General features: G+C 40.1%; 1 protein-coding gene across 1 annotated transcript in view; it reads right to left on the bottom strand.

Moving 5' to 3' along the window:
• Positions 1-11715, bottom strand: part of gulp1a (GULP PTB domain containing engulfment adaptor 1a) — a 63753-nt gene extending 52038 nt beyond the window's left edge. Inside the window, exon 1 of the mRNA XM_061842680.1 lies at positions 11568-11715. The gene's annotated coding sequence lies outside the window, so the exon portion shown is untranslated. The remainder of the gene's footprint in view (positions 1-11567) is intronic.
• Between the last annotated feature and the right edge of the window lie 10704 nt (positions 11716-22419).

Raw genomic sequence — 22419 nt, 5'->3', positions numbered from 1 at the left:
CGAATTTTGTGTTACTTGGTAAAACTTGAGCTGTTTTTTTTTTTTTTTTTTTTTTGGCAGTGTTATGCTATTTTTACAGAATATTGTCCTTGTCACACTAAATGAATAGACATCTGTTCTTCAGATATGCTCTTTTCATGGAAATAAAAAAGACGTTTTAAAATTGTGAATAACTTTGTTCAGACTTTTCCTCAAGGTCCTGACTTGTTTCAGAGTCTCTGACAAAGGTAGGCCACTCAGTCACAGTTCATTGCAGATGTTGGCCCGGCAATACATAAACCATCACAGACTGCACAACTGATTTGTCATTTCTGTCAGTCATTACAGTTATCATTACTGAGTACTTTCAGCAGCAGCCTACCTCTTCACGCATGGTAAGTCAATGATTTTCCTCAGGGCCAAAAGTTGATTAAAAAGAATTGTTAAGCTCATTTGGCCAAAAGGCCTTTTCTGGACGCAAGCCATGGCAAAGCTTATCAGAACGCCTGAAAGACAAATGGTTTTGCAGTTGACATTTTGCTTTGATATGGACACTAAAAGAAATGGTTACTGTTTGATTGGCCAGAAAAGCAGTCCGATTAAAATGTTTTGAGCTGTAATTCATTTGTTGGTTGGCCTTGTTCTGGATTAGGATGTTTTTAAAATGAATTATAATTGGATATCACATTTTCATTTTGCATTCGCTGGGGTCTTAAACAGATCATTTTGATCTGCTGCTTCATTCTTGAAAGAAACCACATTCACCCACCTCCAAGACAGATTGATTTACTCGATGATCATGACAGTCAAAGAGATGCACGCTGGCCACCCTATTTACTGAACGTTTTTGAAAGAACCAGTCGAAGATGTTATTGATGGATGAAGTCAACAGAGACAATGGGCATCAATAAACACTTTGTGAGTTCACTGAGATACTGTACGTTGTCATATCAATTGTAGCATAATCATATGTAAATACTCACCATTCAGATTCCATTTTATATTTGAAACATAGCCACAAACAACCAATTATAATGAATTGCTTGGTGCAGTAAGCACTTCTGTCAATCAACCCAGATATTGAATACAAGGCCCACATTGAATGCCATTGATAGTGACATGAACTGAACTTTCCCAGCACGAATTCCACTCACGCCGAGGGACAGACCTCATACTGGCTTTGCAGTTCAGTGCATGTATGGGACACCGGCCAAAGCAATCTTACCGAGGGGCTATCCTTCTCTGTCACACTTGTGACAGACAAATGGTCTTGTAAGTAACTAAGCAAGTGAAAGACATTTTCAGACTCCCTAAGGCTCATTTTGATTCAGTACTTCAAAAGAGAGGTCACGAAACTTCGACTTCAACAGTGAACTCGGACTAACTATGGGGATTAAAAGCAAAACCAACTGAAAATAATACAGTTGTTCAATATTGGACACATGTAAAGATCAAACCTGTTCCTTAGATTTGAAAAGTACGAGTACATCGTAGTTATGAATCTCACTTACCCCTACTAAGAGTAGATACTGTGGTTTGAAATGCTAACCTATGGCATAAAATGTTTGGAACCCCTTCTTGAGTGTATATTTATGACTTACATCTTTGTGATGAAAATAACATTTTTAAAGAAAAACACAGGGGCCTAATTCCACCAGGATAGAGGCCAGAAGAATCGGTTAAAGAAAATAGGATTTAGGATGTGGGGGCACGGTGGCACAGCTGTAGAGTGCTGGCATCACAATTCTGAGGACCGGGGTTTAAATCCCGGCCCTGCCTTTGTAGGGTTTCCATGATCTCCCTTTGCCTGTGTGGGTTTTCTCTAGGCATTTCGGTTTTCTCCCACATCCCAAAAACATGCATTAATTGGAGACTCTACATTGCCCCTAGGTGTGATTGTCAGTACGACTGTTGTCTTTCTCCATGTGTCCTGTGATTGGCTGGAAACCAGTTCAGGGTGTATCTTGCCTCCTGCCTGATGACAGCTGGGATAGCCTCCACCACTCCTGGGACCCTCGTAAGGATAAGATGATCAGAAAATGGATTGGATTAAGGATTAGAGGAGGGAAACTGGGCTACCATCAGACTCTTTTAGTTATAGATTTAAAGAAAATAACATAAAAGGCCATTTGAGTGAATAACTCATATACACTAAATTGACAAAATTGAAATGTCATGTGAATTTCTCCATCCTGCAAGCAGCTCCTCCTCTTAGCTCTAGCACAGTGAATATACTGAATACGGTACATACAAAGGAATAATACAACCTAATAAAAAAATGTTTCACATGACCATCCCAGAGATGTCAACAATTCTTTCTAAAGTTACTTTATTGGTTTAACATCCACTCATTAATTACTAGAGACGTAGATGGAAAATAGGTTTCAGGATGATGTACATCACTGGCCAGTAAATAGCATTCCCCCCCCCCTAATTCTGTCACGAGTGGAAAATAAAGGCCATTATGAGAAATTGGCAAACATCTGTATTTTCTTTGTTGGCCCCTGGCATATGCAAATTTCTATTTATGTTGTTTTTGTAACTGTGCTCTCAAGCAAACGGTTTAAAACTCTTCACTTATAAATGGTTTCAGCCTCCTATTTGTTCAAACTATTCAGTAATGTTAATTTTAATTTTTGTACACCATTTGGAAGAGTAAATATTACATTTCCCTGGGACTGCACATCTTGAAACTGTTCTACACATTGCTGCATGTGATCGAAAATCAGTGTCTTTAGTGTGAGGCGGAAAAAGCCTGGTTTGAGCTGTGAGGTTGGATGGACTCCTGGGCAAAGTGATTAGCATCCATCACTGTCTGCTCCTCCCAGACTGCAGGGGCAACCATGACAGATGAATTGACCACAATCAGGGCTGGAATGGCAAAGCAAGGCAGCGAAAAAAAGGCTTCGAGGCAGCCTGTTGAGCCCAGTCGACTGAAACACATGAAACCATTTTTTAAAGGTCAGTGCAAAGAGGAAAAAATGTACTTTGGGAAAAGAAAAGGTCTTACTACTCGTGAGTGTGTTATGAATCTGTACCCTATGCACTGGTAAAAGGTGAACATCTAAGAGTTAACAACTTTAAAATTATTCCATGATATAAAATCAATAGTAGGTCTGCACAGCTACATTATATCATTAGCTGACAATATGAGCAGTCTAATTCATTCTTAAATTTGTCATCACAATTATTCAGAAAAAACAACTTCAGTTACTTCTACTTTCAATTTCCTTACCAATTTAGACATCAAATCGACAAAAAAAAAATGATGAAGACCCTCGCTCATGTTTTAGTGTGCAGCCAGAGGCGCACACACCTCCTTGTAGCACCTCTGACTAGCACAATGAACATATACAGTATTTGACCATATCATGTGATTAAAAAACAAAACAAGCTAAGATCTTTTTTTTCTATTCTTTTTGTCGAATTTCCTCTGTGGCACAGAAGGTTTTCAACATAACATTTCAACATAAAAATGAGAAACACTTTGACAAACCAAAACATTTCAAGCCATGAAGACTTTGGCTGCTGCATAAAATCAGTAATAATCAAAATGATCCAAGCTGCTAGTTCATTACAAAGTTGATAATTCAGTCATCCTGAGTCTCAGGCGGACCTGTTTCTTTGAATGACTAATAAAAGTCAAAGAGCTATCAAAAGCAGTCTGTTAGCACCCACAATGGGACTCCTCAAGTGAACGGGGAACATGTTGGACAAGGTTGAAACAGTGATTTACTTTGAAGGGATGTTGTAAAGATGTCAGTGCAAAATACTGACCTGAATCTGTAAGTCTTGTGGAAAACATGAATGCCTTACAAGTCCACTTTACACGACACTTAAGACCTTTTTAAGTAGGCTAACTGCAATATAGGATAAACATGATGACAATTATAATAACTTGTATCAGAGTAAAATGTTACGGTCAAACAAATGAACATCCAATAAAAAAATAAGAAATGGAAATAATGTATAAAATATTTAAATGGAGCTTATCCCAGGTGAATTTGGGTGAAAGAAGCTGGTTACACCTTCAACAGGCTATTAACCTAAGATGATAGTCTTTGGAGAGCAAACCTTCACAGGTAAGATTCAAATTCAGAACCTTTACCTTTGCACATGATACTACTGAAGTTTGCAGACGACCACAGTTGACGGCCTCTTTAAACACAGTGATGAGTCTGCATACCAACAAGAAGTGGAGCTGTGGTGTCTTTGACACAACCTGGAGTTGAACAAGCTAAAGATGATAGAGGGAGTTTGGATGATTGTGGACTTCAGGAGGCATCCTTCGCCACACCAGCCCCTCACACTGTCCAATTGACCTGCGTCAACTGTCGTGACCGTCAAGTTTCTAGGAATTTACAGTCTCTCACGACCCAAAATGGAAGACCAACATCAACGCCATCCTCGAAAAGGCCTAACAGAGAATCTACTTCCTGTGGCTTCTGAGAAAGTACAGCAGTCATCGAATCAGTAATGTGTTAATCAATCACGTTCTGATTTGGTGCTACCACAAAAAAAACGAACTCCGACTGCAATGGGCAATCAGGATGGCCAGAAAGATTGTTGGTACACCCCTACCCACCTTTGAGGATTTGCAGGCTGCCAGAACTAAAACAAGAGCATTCAAAACCCTCTTGGACCCTCCACATCCTGGTCACCACCAATTCTAACTCCTTCCCTTAGAAAGGTGCTATCGATCAATACAAACTCAAAACAGCAGACTTTCCAACACCTCTTCCCTCTTACCATTAAATTGCTAGAGGCTAAGTGACACTCAATATTGTGTTTTGATGTTTTAATGTGAGGCAGTACGGTGGATCCGCTGGTAAAGCCGTAGCCTCACAGTTCTGAGGACCTGGGTTCGATCCCAATCCCGCCTGTGTGGAATTTGCATGTTCTCTCCATGCCTGTGTGGGTTTTCTCCGGGCACTCCGGTTTCCTCCCGCATTCCAAAAACATGCAACATTAATTGAACACTCTAAATTGCCCCTAGGTGAGATTGTGAGTGCGGCTGCTTGTCTCAATGTGCCCTGCGATTGGGTGGCAACCAGTTCAGCGTTTACCCTGCCTCCTGCCCGTTGACAGCTGGGATAGACACCAGCACTCCCCGCGACCCTCGTGAGGATCAGCGTTAAATAAAATGGATGGATGGATCTTTTAATATCTTAAAAGTATTTTTTAAAATGGCTGGCTATTGGTAGCACGATGAGCAAATGCTTAGCAGATCTCCTTCACAGTTCTGAGGACTGGGGTACAAATGCTGGCATTAATTAAAGCACAAGTGTCATCCCTATAAAAATTCTAAAATACATATTGTCATAAAAATAACATTATTCACTTCAATGTCTATATGAAAAAATAAATGTGAGCGGAGAGCGCGTCATCCATGCGCAAAGTTGCAGAAGTGTCATTCTACGATATCCAGGTGGTCGCCATATTGGCTGCATCCTCCGTCCGTCCGTGACGTCACCTGGACATTCGCAAATGAAAACATGCGGTGCAACCTAACTATGGGAGACAAATGGGCCCCTTCTGACACGGAAGCTCTTTTCGAAAAGGAGAACACCACACAACCGAGTGAAGTTACCGGGGCAATATTACACTATTGTTTCGAGCCCTCGGGGCAATACTACACAATTGTTTCGAGCCATATTCTGATGATATGCGATCACACCCAAACTGCATCCCCATCCGATCCACTTCCGCGGCGGAGATGAGCAATCGCGGCTCATCGCAGCCGGCCGGTATGTCTTATGACGGAGCCGAGCCATGCTGCTTTAGGGGCTTGTTCATAGATGCCGCAGTACGCGATGAACAACACAGTCGAGCCAGGGCGCTTTTCTGTGCGCACGCGGCTGAGTGAGGCATTCTCGGCTGGGTTCTTCAGAGCCGCCCCGTCCGCAAAGCCCGACTCACAGCCTTTGCAGAAGCCGTTACTGCCGAACGCAACGCCTCAGCTGGTGTGGCTGATTTTCGGCGCCGTGGTGGCATATAATGGGGCCGAGCCGTGGTGCTTTAGGGGGTTGTTCATACCCGCCACAGTACGCGATCAACATCACCGTCGAGCCGGGGCGCTTTACTGCGTGCACTCGGCTGAGTGAGACATTCTTGGCTGGGTTCATCAGAGCCAACGCCGTCTGCAAGCCCGAAGAGCAGCCTTCGCTGGCGAAGCGACGCAGCAGCTCGACGCCGTCCGACGCACACATCGACATATTTCGTACACGGATCTTTTGCTACGTTATGATAGAGACCGATTACGTGGTCCGCCCCAAACTATTATTTTTTTAGTAGCTGTATACACACCTACCTGTTATTACGAACCCACGAAGCTCTCGTCCTCTGCACCCGTGAAATCCATTTTTCACGACGAACCGGGTCTCTTGCAAACTTATGAAGGGTAAATCCATTCTCCCAAATGTTGAATCAATGTCCAGCAATGGAACGAGCCGGCATTTTGGCTAATACGAAGGAACAACAAGCTCCCTTCCCGGAGGTAAAACTAATGGAAACAAATGAGTCCACTTGTGGCCCCCTCCGTCCTTTATGTCACTTGTTGCTTCTTCTCGAAAACAAATCCCTCGAGAGGATTTTCATGGCGGGAGTTACAAAAAGCTGTATACGTCAAAATCATGTTTTGTGGTGAAAAAACGCATGGGCCCACATTGGCTGACGTTTTTTCATTCATAACATACTAAAAATCATCCATTTCATGAGAGTAGCCCTTTAAACATTGTAAATTGCCCGTAGGTGTGTATGTGAGTGGGAATAGTTTTTTGTTGGTAGATGGCATGTGACCATTTCAAGGTGCACCCCGCCTCTCACCCGAAGATAGCTGAGATAGGCTCCACCACACCCATAACACCTGTGAGCATAAGCAGTACAGAAAACCGATGGGTGGATGTCTATTGTTGTACTAGAGCAGCTCCAACTATCCGAGAAAAATTCCGTGTGTGTTTTTAACATACTTTGAAAGTAAAGAGGCTTCTGATTCTCATAAGTTGATTAACTTTGCATTCGAAAAAAATCTAAATTAGTGTGATGAAATAAGAACTACCTTTATGTTTACCTGCTATTTTCCTCCGCTCGGAGGCAACATTACAAACTCTGGAAGGTCATTTCTAACAGTTACATGGCCTGGTTTGGAAAACCTTTTCAACAAGCAGAGGCCTCTTGGAAAACTTCCAAGATTTTGGGCAAGACAACTTGACGCAAAGCCCAAACCCATAAACGCCTAATGACTAACAAAAGGCACAAGTGAGAGCATTTTCGGTAGGAACTCCACGCTTTGTGTGTCTATTTCCAGAGATTCTGTTTAAAATAAACTGTGCATCATTCAGGGATTAACCGACAATACAAACCAGGTAAATTTAATCAACAGCTTTGTTAAATATGCACAAAACCAATGAGTCGGCCCAAATTGTCACAGAGAAGGTATTATTCATGCAAAGCTCTAACACAATGTCAGTGGCCAAAGAGCCTGGTGCTGACTGAGCCGCTGTTTTCTGATGGCACGCTTTTGCTACTTTTCTCTAGGAGTCAGCACTGCCCTTGACAATTGATTGCGCTACCCAGCATAATTCAGATGACACGTTAAGACATTAGCCCAGCAGCTCACAAATATTCATTATCTTGACTTAGGCCAGATATGGGTGGGCGTTTCACTTATTAAAAGCGTTTGTGATTTGACGTAAATTATGATTAGAGGAATAGGAGGCAATAATCAGCTACCCTCTAATCTTCTCGTTTTAATTTTCCACTAGTAACAAATGCAAAATCTTAGGGGATTAAAAGCTCTTTCATGTTTCCCTGCGCGCATGGTGTTTCAACACACGTCATTTTCAGTCAGTGAGCTGACATCAAACCGCTTCAGATGGAACGCCGAAACTGTAGTGATCGAGCTTTCTGTGACAGCGAGGAAATAGCAAACACAGACTCCTTAAAACGATGTTATCAGTCACTGTGTGATGTAGTTGATGGATGAAGCTTTTGCGTAAACTCGTAAAGCAAGCTGGCAACAGGAAACATGAACGCTTATCTGACTTTTTCCATCAAGAAGGAATCTATCAATATGGCACCTGCATAATTGGACGAAAGCTGTATTTATTTTCCATGGCTCAAAATCTCCCAAACATGTGGTAAAATATGTTATGGTCTGATAAAACCAAGGTTGAAATCTTTTGCCATGATTACAAGCACAACACAACACCAAAGAACACCATTCCCACAGTGCAGCGTGCTAGCGGCAGAAGGATGCTTTGGATTGTTGTTTTTTTACCCCATTAGAACTGGGGTGGGGGTTAAACAACAGGGAAGGAATTAGGACGCGGCCAGACAGAAAAGGCTTTTAGTGGAGAGATAGAGAGATAGCGGCGAAAACCACAACAGAACAGTAGTGAGACAGTCTAGGTATTGAAACAGAGGTAACATTGCAACAGTTATTTGTAGATTTGGGGGAGGTTGACGGGGACACACACCCAGTGAGGACATGCAATAACTAACCAAGACAAAAAGACAAGAGAGGGCAGGACAGGTTGTGGGAAAATGAGCAAGGCAGTGCTACTGTTGAGTGATACGATATATTCAGTGGTATTCTTTTTTTAGAGTCTTAACACCTGCAAAAACCTGTGAGTTGATATGTTAAGATAACCTGTTATAAGTGATTCAAGCACAAGTGATTAAAGTATACAGTGTTTCTATTAAACTGATTAGTAAATGAACACTATATCATATGCATTCTAGTCAACGGGTGTAACTGAGTTGCTGAGCAAGGACATCGAACAACAATGGCTTGTGCCGTGTGTATTAAAAGAACAAAATGGGGCAAAATGTGTGCTGTTGGTCACCGGTGCTTGGGAGAAGACTCTAATTTCAGCATTGTTTGAGGTATATTTACGTACTTTTAATACGATACAGCTCGCAAATGGGCAACAAGACGTTATGTAGCCTAGCAAGCTAGTGCTCACGTTAATGGAACATGAGCTGACCACAGCAGCAAATTCCAACTTTTTTGGAGTCAAGGCACATACCGGTACATTACAACTGAAAAATCTCACAGTGGACCTTCAAACAAAATTGTTACAAAAAGTAGATACATCAATTGCCCTATCTACTTACTGCTATCTAACAGAAAACCAATAATTTGTTCTGTCTGTCACTTTGTCTCAGTGGCATAAATATCCATCCATCCATCAATTTTCTTCACCGCTTATCTTCACGAGGGTCGCGGGGAGTGCTGGAGCCTATCTCAGCTGTCAACGGGCAGAAGGCGGTGTACACCCTGAACTGAACCAATTGCAGGGCACATAGAGACAAAAAGCCGCACACACAATACACCTAAGGGCAACTTAGAGTCTCCAATTAATGTTGCATGTTTTTGGAATGTGGGAGGAAACTGGAGTGCCCGGAGAAAACCCACGCAGGCACGGGGAGAACATGCAAATTCCACACAGGCGGGTCCAGGATTGAACCTGGGACCTCAGAACTGTGAGCCCAAGCTTTACCATTTGAGACACCGTCCCGCCACTGGGATAAATAGATGAACAAAAATACATTACCTATTGCAAATATACATTTTTGAGCCATTAAGTACACAAGTACATACAGCAAATGAATTGGTCATTTAAATAGGCTAACTCCTCAATCTTCAGATTAGATCGGTTATTGCTTTTTTTAAGATCGCTGATTAGTGATCAACCCCAAAAATCCTAATTGTGTAAAGCCTGGTTTTAATGATACACTCAAATCATTCTGTGAAATTTTTCGTGTGCCTCGTCAATTTTAAATACTACTGTCATTTAGCATAGAGATCAATGGACTGGAAGACTCGGGCAGAATGAGTCCTTAAACCTGCAAGTGCTTGGCATGACAATCCAGGTTGAATACAGCAAATGTCAACACATATTTGATTGATAGTTGAAGGGTTCATCTTCAGCGGCCCAACCACAGTCTTGCAGCTTGAGGGCAAGCCGTATGTTTAATGATTTCAAAAGCATTAAAAAGCAATATTATTGTTTATTGTGATAGTTTTCTCAAAAATATATTGTCTTTAAAAAAGATTTAGCCTGACAGGCCTTAAGACATCCCAACTTATAAAAGGGTGTGGACACTTGTGTATTCAATTCAATAAAATGAAAATGTAATAAAATAGAACATCTATCCATCTATTTTGTGAGCCGCTTCTCCTCACACGCAGCTTTACAAATACATTCGAGAAAAGTTGAGAGATTGATGGAAGCTTGAAAATGTACCAAAAAGTGCAGTATTGTTGGGGCACGAACACTGGCCACAGAATTAAATCAAGCTTGTATCTATAAACAGCATAATAAATCATCACCAGATCATGCATGATTCTGCAATATTAAGTCAAGATACTGGATGTTATGCAAATCCAGTGTGGGTGAAAGCAACTTCCATTCTGGAGTGGTCACCAGTCGGTCATGGGGCACATTTTGAGAATCAACAAAATCACACTCGTGGACAATTTAGAGAGCCTCTTTGGAGCACATTAGCTGACGTTTGACTAGGGAAGTGGGGTACACCTTACACTGGTCTGCATTCAATAATGGGGCACAGACAAATAATCTTTCACGTTGACATTCACACATACGAATAATTTCATGTTTAGAACCTCTTGGCTGTGTGTGCCAACCCCAAATCTAACATGCTGGATCCTGTAAAGCAAATCCCATACGGACATGGACAAACCGCATACAGAGGAAGGACAGGCAAAAACTCCACATAGAAGGATTTGAGTGGAGATTCGAATCCAGAACCTCTCAGCCACGACCGCACTGTGACCGATCTCAGTGATGGATTGAAAGTACAATTATATGTAAATGCTGTACTATATACAGTACTATACCTTTAATGATATGCAAAAGTGTAGCAAGGTGGATGAGAGTTTGGCACTTCTAAGGTTCCGTGTTTGTGTCTCATCTCTGTGTGAAGTTTGCTTCTTGTCCCCACACTTACATACATTTTCTATGGGTACGCCATCTTGGTTCCACATTCGCAAAACATTATTTCTGACATTAAAATCGTCCATAGGTGTGAATGAGAATTTGAATGGATGTTTATGAGTGTCGTGCTATTTGGGGTCGATCAGTTCAGGGTGGACCCGCTTCTCACACCAAAGGTCAACTGGGAACTCCAACTCGCCCGAAATATAGAGAAACGTGGATGGGTGTATAAAAGGGTAAACATTCGCACATTTAAATGCTGTCTTTGTTGTGTTTTGATTACAGAAAACTAGCTTCCCAGAGTACACAAAAACACAATCGGACGGGGAAAAAAGAGAGCAACATAAACAACTGCTTAAACAATGTGCAGTATTATCACCAAACTGAAATTAAATAAAGCGTTTGTTGTTGTTGTTTTCATATCATTTCATATCCAGTCCACCTTTCCCGGACTTGCGCAAGAAACTTTCCTCCCGCTATGCCTTCTGAGCTACTCAGAAACAAACGTGCTCAAAACAGCCAAGCGGCGACGACAACACGTCAACTTGGAACTTTTTTTTTTACATTTCGCCAGCACACGCATGCAAGAGGACCAGCTTGAACTAAACGAGGGTCGTCTTTACTCACGGTGGAACGCCGCCGACGACGAGTCCGAGCGTCCCCAGCGGTAAAACCAAAAGAGGCTCTCCGGTCCGGTCCGGTCCGGTGTATCGTGCCCTTGCTCCCTGCTCCCTGCTCGCCGGGTACATCCAACAACCAGTGTCACAACTCCCTCTCCTCCTCCTCCTCCTCCTCCTCCTCTTCCTCTTCTTCCTCCTCCCTCTTTCTCCTCCTGACGTCACTAAGCGCTCAGCCTCCAACGGCGGAGCGACTTGAATAATACATGGTGCCTGCGGCCCACCGACTAACAGTAACTAAACCTGCTGTTATGGACCATCATCCAATCAATTTGGTGATATCCATCCATCTATTTTCCAAGCTGCTTATCCTCATGTGGGCCGCGGGTGTTCTGGAGTATCCCAATTAAATTGATAAATCAAATGTTTCCATTGACTTCGCTCATTTCGGAGGATTATTGCTTGTTTTCTCACCCACAAACCACTCTGCTTCCACTGCTGGGTAATATCCATTTTCTATATTATGGCTGAAGCAAATCTTAGCTGACTTTGGCAAAAAAAAAAAAAAAAAAACGGATCCACCCTGAACTCGTTGCTAATCAACCGCACACCATGTAACAAACTTAAATTGCTTAAAAGTGCTTTAAATTCGGAATCTGACTTGCCTACATGAATTAAAATTTTAAAATACCTGTAATGTCATTTATTACAATAAATTAAAACAAACATGTTTTATGTACGTGTAATGAACTGAGTCTGAAGTTTGCCGCAAACAAGTCAGGTAGCCCTTCATACGATCGGTGCTCACGAATTATATCTCAGCCTCAAAAAGGTTGTTGAGCCCTGGCATAGAAACTCCATACAGGAAGGCCATAGCTGAGATTGGAACATTGTAACAATGAGTTTGTATTTGTAATTGTAACAAAACACGTGTGTCACATGTTTCACTACTTTTGCATGTTGGGAAAAAAAATAAGAGTGTTGTTTCATTCCCCTGTAAAGAGAGACCTTGATTTCCTTCATGTAATAAACAACATCACGAGGCTGTCCTTTCAGGACATTAACAATGAACATGTGGCTCCGAGCCTCGCAGTGTACCTCTACATGTGAGTTACTTTTGTGTGGGCTGCTTGAACTCATTTAATCAGTCCATAATATTATATCCATAGATATTATCTCCAAAATATTATGCTGTGCAGCTATCTTTCAGTGGCAAACATGTTCAGAGAATGCCATGTTGCTAACAGCCACCAACAATCAATTCTATTCAAATGCATATCAAGAAGAATATGGAGTCTGCCCTTATATTTTGAGAAAATCAATATGAAAGCTTCCCAGTCGATCATGAAATGCCAACATGGTTCAAGCTGTCCTTTCAGACACACTGGGAAGCAGCATTAGTACAGCTGAGTCTCTGCTGCGCACACTTCGCCGCCAACAAAGGCTCAGCCTGAGCAGAATTAACCCATTTTCCACACGGCTCATCCTTCTTGAAGGAAGCAATAGCAACTGCAGCCTATAAAAATACATGTAATTACATAACTATGCTGCTTCAAACCAGGAATTTAGTGGCTTGATTCTTATGTTCACCGGCGTACTTTTCCTCAGCGAGCCTTCAGGTTAAATAAAGGCTTTCTTCACGATAAACAGGGCTCACAAATAATAACCAGATAAATTGGCGAATGGCTTAACCTCTCATTTAACTGGTATCTCCCCAAGCCTGTATACTTTTAAACGTAATGTACCTTTACATGTGATTATGACTTACAGTAGGGATTTTACTTTTACACTTGGATATCGCTCTCAGGCTCTTTCAGTCATGACTTGGGTTAAACAAGTCATACAATGTTGCTCATTGAAAGCATATAATTGCACATTGCCCCCTCAGGATCTGGAATTGTATTTGTTAGCTATACTAACATTTTCACAGTCACAAAGTCTTTTTGTGGTTCAGAGGTTGTCTATTACTTTAATATTTTCTCAGTTAAATGTATAATGTAATCTTAATTTTATATGGACTGCATTTATATAGATAGCGCTTTATCTACAACCTCACAGTACCCAAAGCACTTTACAGTGACAGATGAAGTTCGATGTCATCATTGTGTGTTTTTTTTTCAAGTCGCAAACCTTGCCAGTTTTCTTTTTCCCAATTTCATCAAAATGTTGGATTTGTATGAAATGTTAAATTTTTGGAAAACCCCACCTTCGCTTCATTCTATTCTCACCATGCATACCACCACCCAGAATCTCTATTCTGTTGGTTTTCATTCCCAAAGTCTGCACCACTTTTGGTCGAGCTTTTCGATTTTCTGCCTCAGATGACTGCTTTGTTTTATTCTTCTGTCTTCTGTCAGGTCAGTATTGCAAAATGAGAAGATTCTCAATTCCCTTGCATTAATAGCTAAAGGTTTAATTAAAACCATTAAAAACTAAACAAATAACATGAAATCTTTCTTGCCAATTCTTGCTCATTTCCTTCAAAATGCAGATTTTCAAATGGTAATTGACTTATTTGAGGCATGTAATTAAAGTCTAATTTAACTCTCATGAATGCTAAGCCAATGGCAAATTTTAGTTTTAGTAAATCAAGTCCCAAGTCTTCAAATTGGTGATTTAAATCTGACTCAAGTTACAAGACTAGACTTGAGTCCCCTGCATCTCCTATATTGCTCATATTAAACCTGGGCGGCACGGTGGAGCAGCTGGTAGAGCGTTGACTTCACAGTTCTGAGGTACCGGGTTCAATCACGGACCCGCCTGTGTGGAGTTTGCATGTTCTCCCCGTGTCCCCTGCATGGCTTTCCTCCGGGCACTCCGGTTTCCTTCCACATTCCAAAATGCCCCGCCTCCTGCCCGTTGACAGCTGAGATAGGCTCCGGCAATCCCCGCGACCCTCGTGAGGATAAGCGACAAAGAAAATGGATGGCTTTTAAACCTGCAAGTGTTGTGTACCAGTGGACTACTTAGGTATCCTCTCCAAAAAGGCGAAGAATCATTTAAAATATCCACATGGGACTGTAGACTCGTGTCTCGAAGAAAGTGGCAGATAGCCAACTTGACTTTCCCTTGCTTGTAGTTTGCCAAAACTGTATGATTATCATAGTGACCCCCAGCGCAGGATTCTCACGAGGTTGCACATTTAGTATTTCGCTGCTTGCCTCATCTGGTTCCCTTCAAAATGTATCAGGAAATTGAGGCCAATTCCTTCATTTTTTTCCTCAGAAGATGTCTTTTGTTTTTGAAGTGACCCATTTTTCATGTGAGCCAAACAATTTGAAAAATGGTGTCGATGGAGGAAAAAGCAAGCAATTGAGAAGCTGGGACAAGATAAAAAAAAATATCGCTCACAGCCACAAACTTTGGTACAGTACTGTACAGCCATTTGAAATGAGCTGAAGAAGAGAGAAACCACTGGAGTGCAAAGTATCGTACGGGTAGACCAAGGAAAACAACGGCAATAAATAAAAAAAATATAACACATTTTGATATGTGTTTCCCGACAGTAATGTGAACTAGAGTAGGGAATAAATGACAATATAGAAGGAGGTCATTCAAATCAGCTTTGTGTAAGATGCCAGCTAGAAAATAACACTTCAGTTTCAGTTCACACATTGAAGCAAGTAGATTCAGTCTTTTGAGCCCAGAGATGAGCGTGGTGTTTACTGTCATTTAAAAGAACGTGTGAAAAATGTCAGTCCACAGGTTTTATTCGGAAACGAGGCATCGGAGTTGTACGGATGTAACAGGGTGTTTTATGCAAAGAAATCCTTCAAAAATCCATTTTCTCTATTATGGACAGAAAAACGAGGCAATTTACAGAGGAAGAGAAGCATGAGTTGAGGAATGGAGTGGGGGGGGGGGTGATGTTACTGCTAATGTGCAGTTTCCATGTGAAAAACAGAATAAGACATTTTACATCCATGAGTTATTTTGACTGTAATAAATTAGCTCAGTTATTACTTCACACGCTGTGTAGACAGTACCTATTTTAGGGAATCAAAACACTGCCGGTGTTTGTTTTAACATGTCAAGTGTTGCTGTGTATATTACTTTATTTGAAGTACTTGGGAAAATATCCAATTGATGAAGTGTTTCTTCAAATGTTACACCAGCATCAAAGAACTCCTTGGTTAGTTTGCCAGTGCTTTTGCGTCATTATTTGCTGTGTGATTAAGGCTACCTCAGTCAATTTGTTTTTCGTTTAATTTGGCAGACCAAATGTTTCTGCAGTCTTTTACACTCATTCTGTCATAATGTTACATCAGTGAAGATTTGTGAGCCTGTCGCAAAAGAAGCAATTCTAGCCAAAGTCATGACATTCCCTCCACTGAATTGATGAACTTGTTTGGGATCAAGATTGGGGACCAGTTCCTAGTAGTCTGATTACAATTAATAGTTTTTTTGGTTGTCTGATAATTCCATTTACCAAGTTCCCTTAGCATCCGAAATGTTAACACGACAGTAGTTGCTTTTTATTTATGAAATCATTGTGCCTCATTCTCCTGGATTGATCAATAAACATCCGCCTAATCCAACGCTTACATTAGTGTAATTGATGTGGAATAAGTGTAAATTGATTAGCCTTGCCTGCAGAGTGCACCAGATTATTTTTTTTTCCACTTTTCTGTTGTGATTTTATTTGCGTTTGTTGATGCATCGTTGATAGTCATGGATCTTTCTTCCCCCGTTTACTTTAGGAAGCATAAGGTGGATTTGGGTAATCTTTTTATTTGCCACGCATGCTTGACATTTCACCAGGTGAACATTTAAGAATTAGATCTATCAATATGCATGCACCCGGACTCAAGAGCTACATAAGCTTGCTTAGAGAAGGAGATGAAGTATGGGAGAAGTCATAGTAGGCTTACGTCAGGCCATGTTTGAATTTTATTCACAGGTTATTGGAATTCACATGGCTTGTGATGTGCCGCTGTAGTAATTGGATTTAAAATCCATGCAGCAGCATTATGAGATAGTAGTTGCGGGATTGAGTGGTGCCATGTTATACAATGATTGCAAGAGTCAATGACTACTCCTTGCTTTTCTTCTAGCCAGGCAGTGACAAGTTTAAAACAGGTCAAAAACCAAAGAGAGTTCTACATTTGGTTTGTTTCTTTGTAAATGATAACAGTATGCTTCACGTTGGAATAGAAATTGGAATTTCTGCCCCCCCACAAAAAAAAAAAATAAATTGAAACGGCATTCACTGCTGCTGTACTTTTGGTTACAGCAGCAGGAGCAAAGTCATATGAAGTGGCAGGATACTAATAGCTACACTGGGTGAGAAAAAAAACACTCTTGTGAGTAACTGATGAATAGGGAGCACTAACACAGCAGCCACGAAAATAAGAGCACGGAGGGAAGAGAACTACATTGCTGACACAATACAGCAGCAGGCTCCTTGAATTTCTGTCAGTGTCCTTCTTGCAGCGTAAGGCAGCATTTTTTTGTATTTTTGTTTTTTTTCAGGGTTACAAAACATCTAATTCTGATGTTTCACTTCTGTTTTTCAACAGACATCTTTTTTGAGGCTCTGTGAGATAGGAAGTGCGCGGGAGCTGTCAAATCTGAGGAATGCTGGAGCTGCACAGTCATGTTTATGAGTCACAAAATGAACTTGTATCTCTTCCGTTACGGGTTAAAAGTTATTATGAATACAAAACTTTCTTTGGGGGGCGGGCAGTGGTGCACTCACATAATAGTAGGGTTTTACACAACTCCAACGACAAATGACAACAAAGACAACAATCGTGCTTTATAGTAATCCCCCTGATAATTTAAAGTTCACTATATGTGACTTCACCTTTTTTTAACCTATATTCTGTTAGTTGCTGAAAGACTTAACTATTTGAATCTTGTGTCCTTCTGCAATACTCGATAACGTCACTAGAATGAGCCAAATCTGTAACAAAATTAAATATGGTCTCAAGGAAGTACTGTATATTAAATAACAAGCTGAGAGACAAGGTTTGTACGTTACGGGTGAGCTAAATGCTAAATGCAAGCTTGTTAAAAGATGTGAGAGTCTTTGCCCAAATTAAATCATTTGCAAGACAGGGGCAGTTCATTTATCTGGTACATTTCATGCACAAGGTAACTCAGTGTGTTTTATATGACACTTTACTCTGTTATTAACTGCCTTTTGGTCTTTATTTTTAAAAGACACCTTACTAAAACTGCAAAGAACGTACAATCCAAGTTTTTTTTTTTTTTTTAAGTGAAAAGGCTCTTAAATGCTCACTAGTCAGGATGACAAATAGAAATAGTTTTTAATCTGGATTTGAGAATGTTGAGCAGATTTGACTTCTGTTCTATCTGTGTGTAGCATAACAGATCAACGTTTGATGCACCACATTTGCTTTGGACTCTATGCTTCACTATCTGACTTGAGTCTGTAAATCTCAGAGTGAGACTGGGTTTATATTTCAATGAACATCTCTTTAATGTATTCAAGAGCTAAACTATTTAATGATTTATAGACAAGTAGCAGAACATTAGAGTCAATTCAAAAGCTGACTGGAATCCTTAGAACTGGAGATTTCCTCTATGCTCTGAACTTTTTCTTCTGGTCAGAATCAGAGTGCCAATGGTTTTGTATTTTATGGTGACTACATAGGCCAGTATATTTCAAGCACCTCCTAATTGTCCTCTTTGAAACCACAATCACTCATCAATTCCACTCTTTGCCCCACCTGAGTCACAATACCCTAGATCGGGAACGGCAATGTTGAACATCCCTTCGCTTTGCAAACCACATATATTTATTTATTAATAAATTTATTCATTTATTTGTGGTCCTCAATGATTAATACACTATTTCAATTCTTTTTTGGTTGGGGTGTCATGGATTAGTTGGAGTTTTTTGCTTTCAAAAGCAGGGCTCAACCCTTACCTCCTGCAACTAGATTACTGTATAGCATATTCCCTTTTTTATTTCAAATTTTTAACCTGTTCTTTTTTGTCTGTTTAGCCATACAGTATGATGTTTTTGTGCTGGACCAGCAAACAGGACCGGACAGGACAGGACAGGATAGGAGTCAATGCTGTGCCAACCATCTATCTAAAGAATTGTAATCCAAATGAGAGGATAGCCCAGGAAATGAAGTGATTGCAAGAGCTGTGTATTATTAGCATGAAGCTTAGTTGAGATGAAGTTCAATTTTAAATTCAGGTTTGCATTTCCAATTCCTTTCATTAGACTTGTCATTAATAAGAGTTTATGAGACAAGAGATTTGAATTTATTATACAATGTAATTAACTAGCTTATTGTATTACTTGGACCAATCAAACGGGCTTTGAAAATACCAGCGTTGCTTCACTGTCTTGCATTTTAATCAAATGAGATGAGGTCAAGTGCTGTGTCTTTTGGTTTCTCTTCCTCAAAGTCTGTCCTCCACATTGTTGCGGCGGGTTCTCAGTTCCTACGCCAGCAACGTAAAACGAATTTGTACTGAAGTCAAAACGTGCCAAAGTCCATCACAAACCAAATAATTTGTCAGAAGCGTCACATACGGAGGAGCTCCTGAATTTTATTAGAATTTTCACAATGGAATGCTACGTACTGGTCATGAATATACAGTAGATTGCACGAATAACAGCATACTGACTTGTAATCTTGTAGTCGCTTTATGGATGATTGGTCAAGTTTATATTCAGTCAAACTCACGTTTTAAGCGTTCTACCATTCATTTTCTAGCACTGAATTGTTTAGTCACTGCAAGAAAGAATTTTCAAATGAGAACTTGAACTATGAGCGTGCCTCGGGCACCATGCCAGAGGGCAGATCCAAATAAATAAAGTGAATGCGTTGCAGTCGCTATAAAGCTCAAATAAATCGTTATTGCTAACAGCGGCAGCTCAAAACAAAATGAAAGAATTGGTATTCATGTACAGAAGATTCCAAAAGAAACACAAACATGGTCAATGTTATCATATAGTGGCTTGATATGTTATATTGATCTCAGGTATGTACCGTCATCTTATCGGATTTAGTAAAAGCTTCCATTCAAATCAGAGAAGTGTCTACGAGATGTTATATAGAACGCCCAGCGCTCTATTTTTTTTTCGTGACTTGTAAAGCACACTGGCAATTATATTCTTGTTATCAGAGGCCTGCAGGCATGAAAACTCCCCTTGCTAATGAAACCTCCTCCCCATATAAGACACTGTGATGATCCACATCATAAGCGTTAGATTTAGAATCATCTTCTCTTACAGGGACACAAATCGGGGAAAACTCAACTCCCACCCCCCTCCCCTTTTTATTAACCCAAAAAAATTCAATCCTATGATTTTTTTCAAATAATAGTAACTTAAAGTACAATAATAAAGCTAAATATAGATTGATTATGATTTTGGTACATTCTGCATTTGACTTTCATCTCCTTTTCTTTCTCAATATTCCTCTCTTCCAAAAGCTTTTCATTACAATAATGAAGGGGGCGATGGGTGGAGTGCGCAGCCGCTAGGTGAGCAGCTACTTCCTAAAATTCTTCAGATTTTAGAAGTGCAGAGTCTCTTCAGAGACTGAGAGACTCCAGAGATTTGTATGAAAGCAATAATAAAGTAAAATATTCCATCATACAGTGTGTCCCTTTTATGCTAAAAGGCAACAGGGTTGACTTAATGGATGTTTTTACTTAGTAGATCAGCTCACCATCATTTCACCAGGCTGTATTCTTGGGTTAAATGTTTAGTCCACATTAGTCGAGGATAAAAAGTCCAAATGCGTCATTTTAGATTACTATAATGGATCTGGAATTATTTCCCATCTTCTTGTATTCTATACAATGCATGCCTCCTGTGACAAGTGTTAAGAATTAGCACCTGTGCTTAAACACTTAGAGCATCTACTTTCTTCAGTGTTTTTATGATGACCAGATCAAATAAAGGAATAAATTCAATTCTTATCATTTGTATTTATTTAGATTCTCAGAATCTGTAGTAACGGAACAGGAGTTAGACCTTTCTGTCTTTTGTATTCATCTTCCAGATCTTGCCCGTAAGGCAGAAACTCTCTGTCTCATAATTTAGGAACACATTTAAATACTCTAATTCCTCTTTGATAATTGAGTAACTTGGAAACTCTCTCACTGTCATAATTTGGGAACACATTTAAACACTCGAAATCCTCTTTGATGAATGAATAACTGAATTTGATAGCCAGAGCTGAGTTCACCTTTGTGTGGATAGTTGAAACTGTTTGTTTTACTTGTGTTGCCAATTTTTATAAATAGCGAGCGTTGTATAAACGTTTATGTTATATTCTTGGTACTGTTCCAGGTGTCAGATTTTTGCATTTCACGAGACACGAGAAACATCATAGGTCACAAAAAAAAAAGAATTTACATTTTTTTTCTATTAATGATTCCAGAAAAAAAACGAGAAAATGCCTTTACCTGTCAATCAACACAGAAATGGTACAAAAAATTAGAAAATGTAATTTACACCTTGAAACCATCTGGAGAGTCATAAAATTTCTAAAAATGGCATGACATAAACACAAATGTAAATATTTACGCTGTCATGCATCTAAAATGGCTAAACTGAAGAAAAAGTGAGGAAACTGAATTGATCAACCTAAAGGAGCTTGTATGCCTTTATATCTTTAATCAAGAATTCCTCTCAAGTGTCAGGGCGGCATAAAAAAAATATTAGCGATACCTGAAGTCATATTTAAACTTTTTTTCTCGTGGCCTCCAGATCGACAAGATGTTATGTGGTTCGTATTACGAAGTGAGATTTATTTATTTTTCCCCCCACGGGGTGCCAGCAGATTGTCTCATTAGGAGCAATCGGTGTATCAGACTTCATCAAAAGGAAATTTTCGCTCAAGCCATGAAGAGAAAAAAAAGGGGGAAGGGAGATGCTTCTCAAGGAATGCTTCTGACACTTACATCTGTTCACTGAGTCCGCTGCTGCTGCCATAATAAAAAAAAAATCTCCATAATAAAAATCATATTAGATTTCCTCCCTGTCATTCAGTTTATGATGGGTGGTGATGGAGCCGAGCCAAATCATTTATTAGGTGCTATATTAACTTGGGTGAATGCGCGAGTGATATGCATTATGCGTGCGGTTCGGCAGTTTTGTTTTAACTCCTTGGGTACCGGCACACTATGTTGCAAAACATTGAGTATGTAGTGGAGCTTAGAGATATGATTTTAATTTGATCAATGACCATGCTTGTGAGTCAAAGCCGTTGTAATTCAAATAATCTTTACCTATTGATATGAATTTTAATGGCAGTAATCAATTCCAGTTAACCCATGTGAAATAAGATACATTTTTGCAATGTGCATTTTAGTAATAACAAAACTAGCCCTTTTTAATATTGTACTCACTTTGAGATAATGAGGCCCTGTACCTCAGTGGTAAGATCACTGGTTTGGTAAACCAGGGGTTGTGGGTTCGTATCCCACTGGGGCCTCCACTCCCTGAGAAGGGTTAGGTTTAGGAATGGCATCCAGCGTAAAAATTGTGCCAAACATATATGTGCATTCATCTGAGATGACATGCTGTGGCGACCCCGAAAGGGACAAGCCAAAAGAAACTTACTTTTACTCACTTTATAATGACAAAGTGGACTTTTTCTTCTGGTGTGTGTGCCTTGGCCACCTGGGGGCAGTATAACACACCCTTATATACAAATCAAAACTGCTCAGCAAATCACAATAGTATCAAATACTAATTAATACATGTTTCTGAGTCTTGTTATATTATCTATCTAGATGTGTTGATCTACCGTTTGTGTTAAAATATCTGTTACTTTTAAGGTTATAACAATTTATCACCAATGCTATTTGCTAGCTTGTCTTGGGCTTTTTGCATATGTTAGCATTAAGCTGAACCATTTATC

This window comes from Syngnathoides biaculeatus, chromosome 14 (genome assembly GCF_019802595.1).
Source record: "Syngnathoides biaculeatus isolate LvHL_M chromosome 14, ASM1980259v1, whole genome shotgun sequence".
In the NCBI taxonomy this organism is placed as follows: Eukaryota; Metazoa; Chordata; class Actinopteri; order Syngnathiformes; family Syngnathidae; genus Syngnathoides; species Syngnathoides biaculeatus.
The sequence above is the reverse complement of the archived record's forward strand: the minus strand, read 5'-3'. Positions and strand labels throughout refer to the sequence as shown.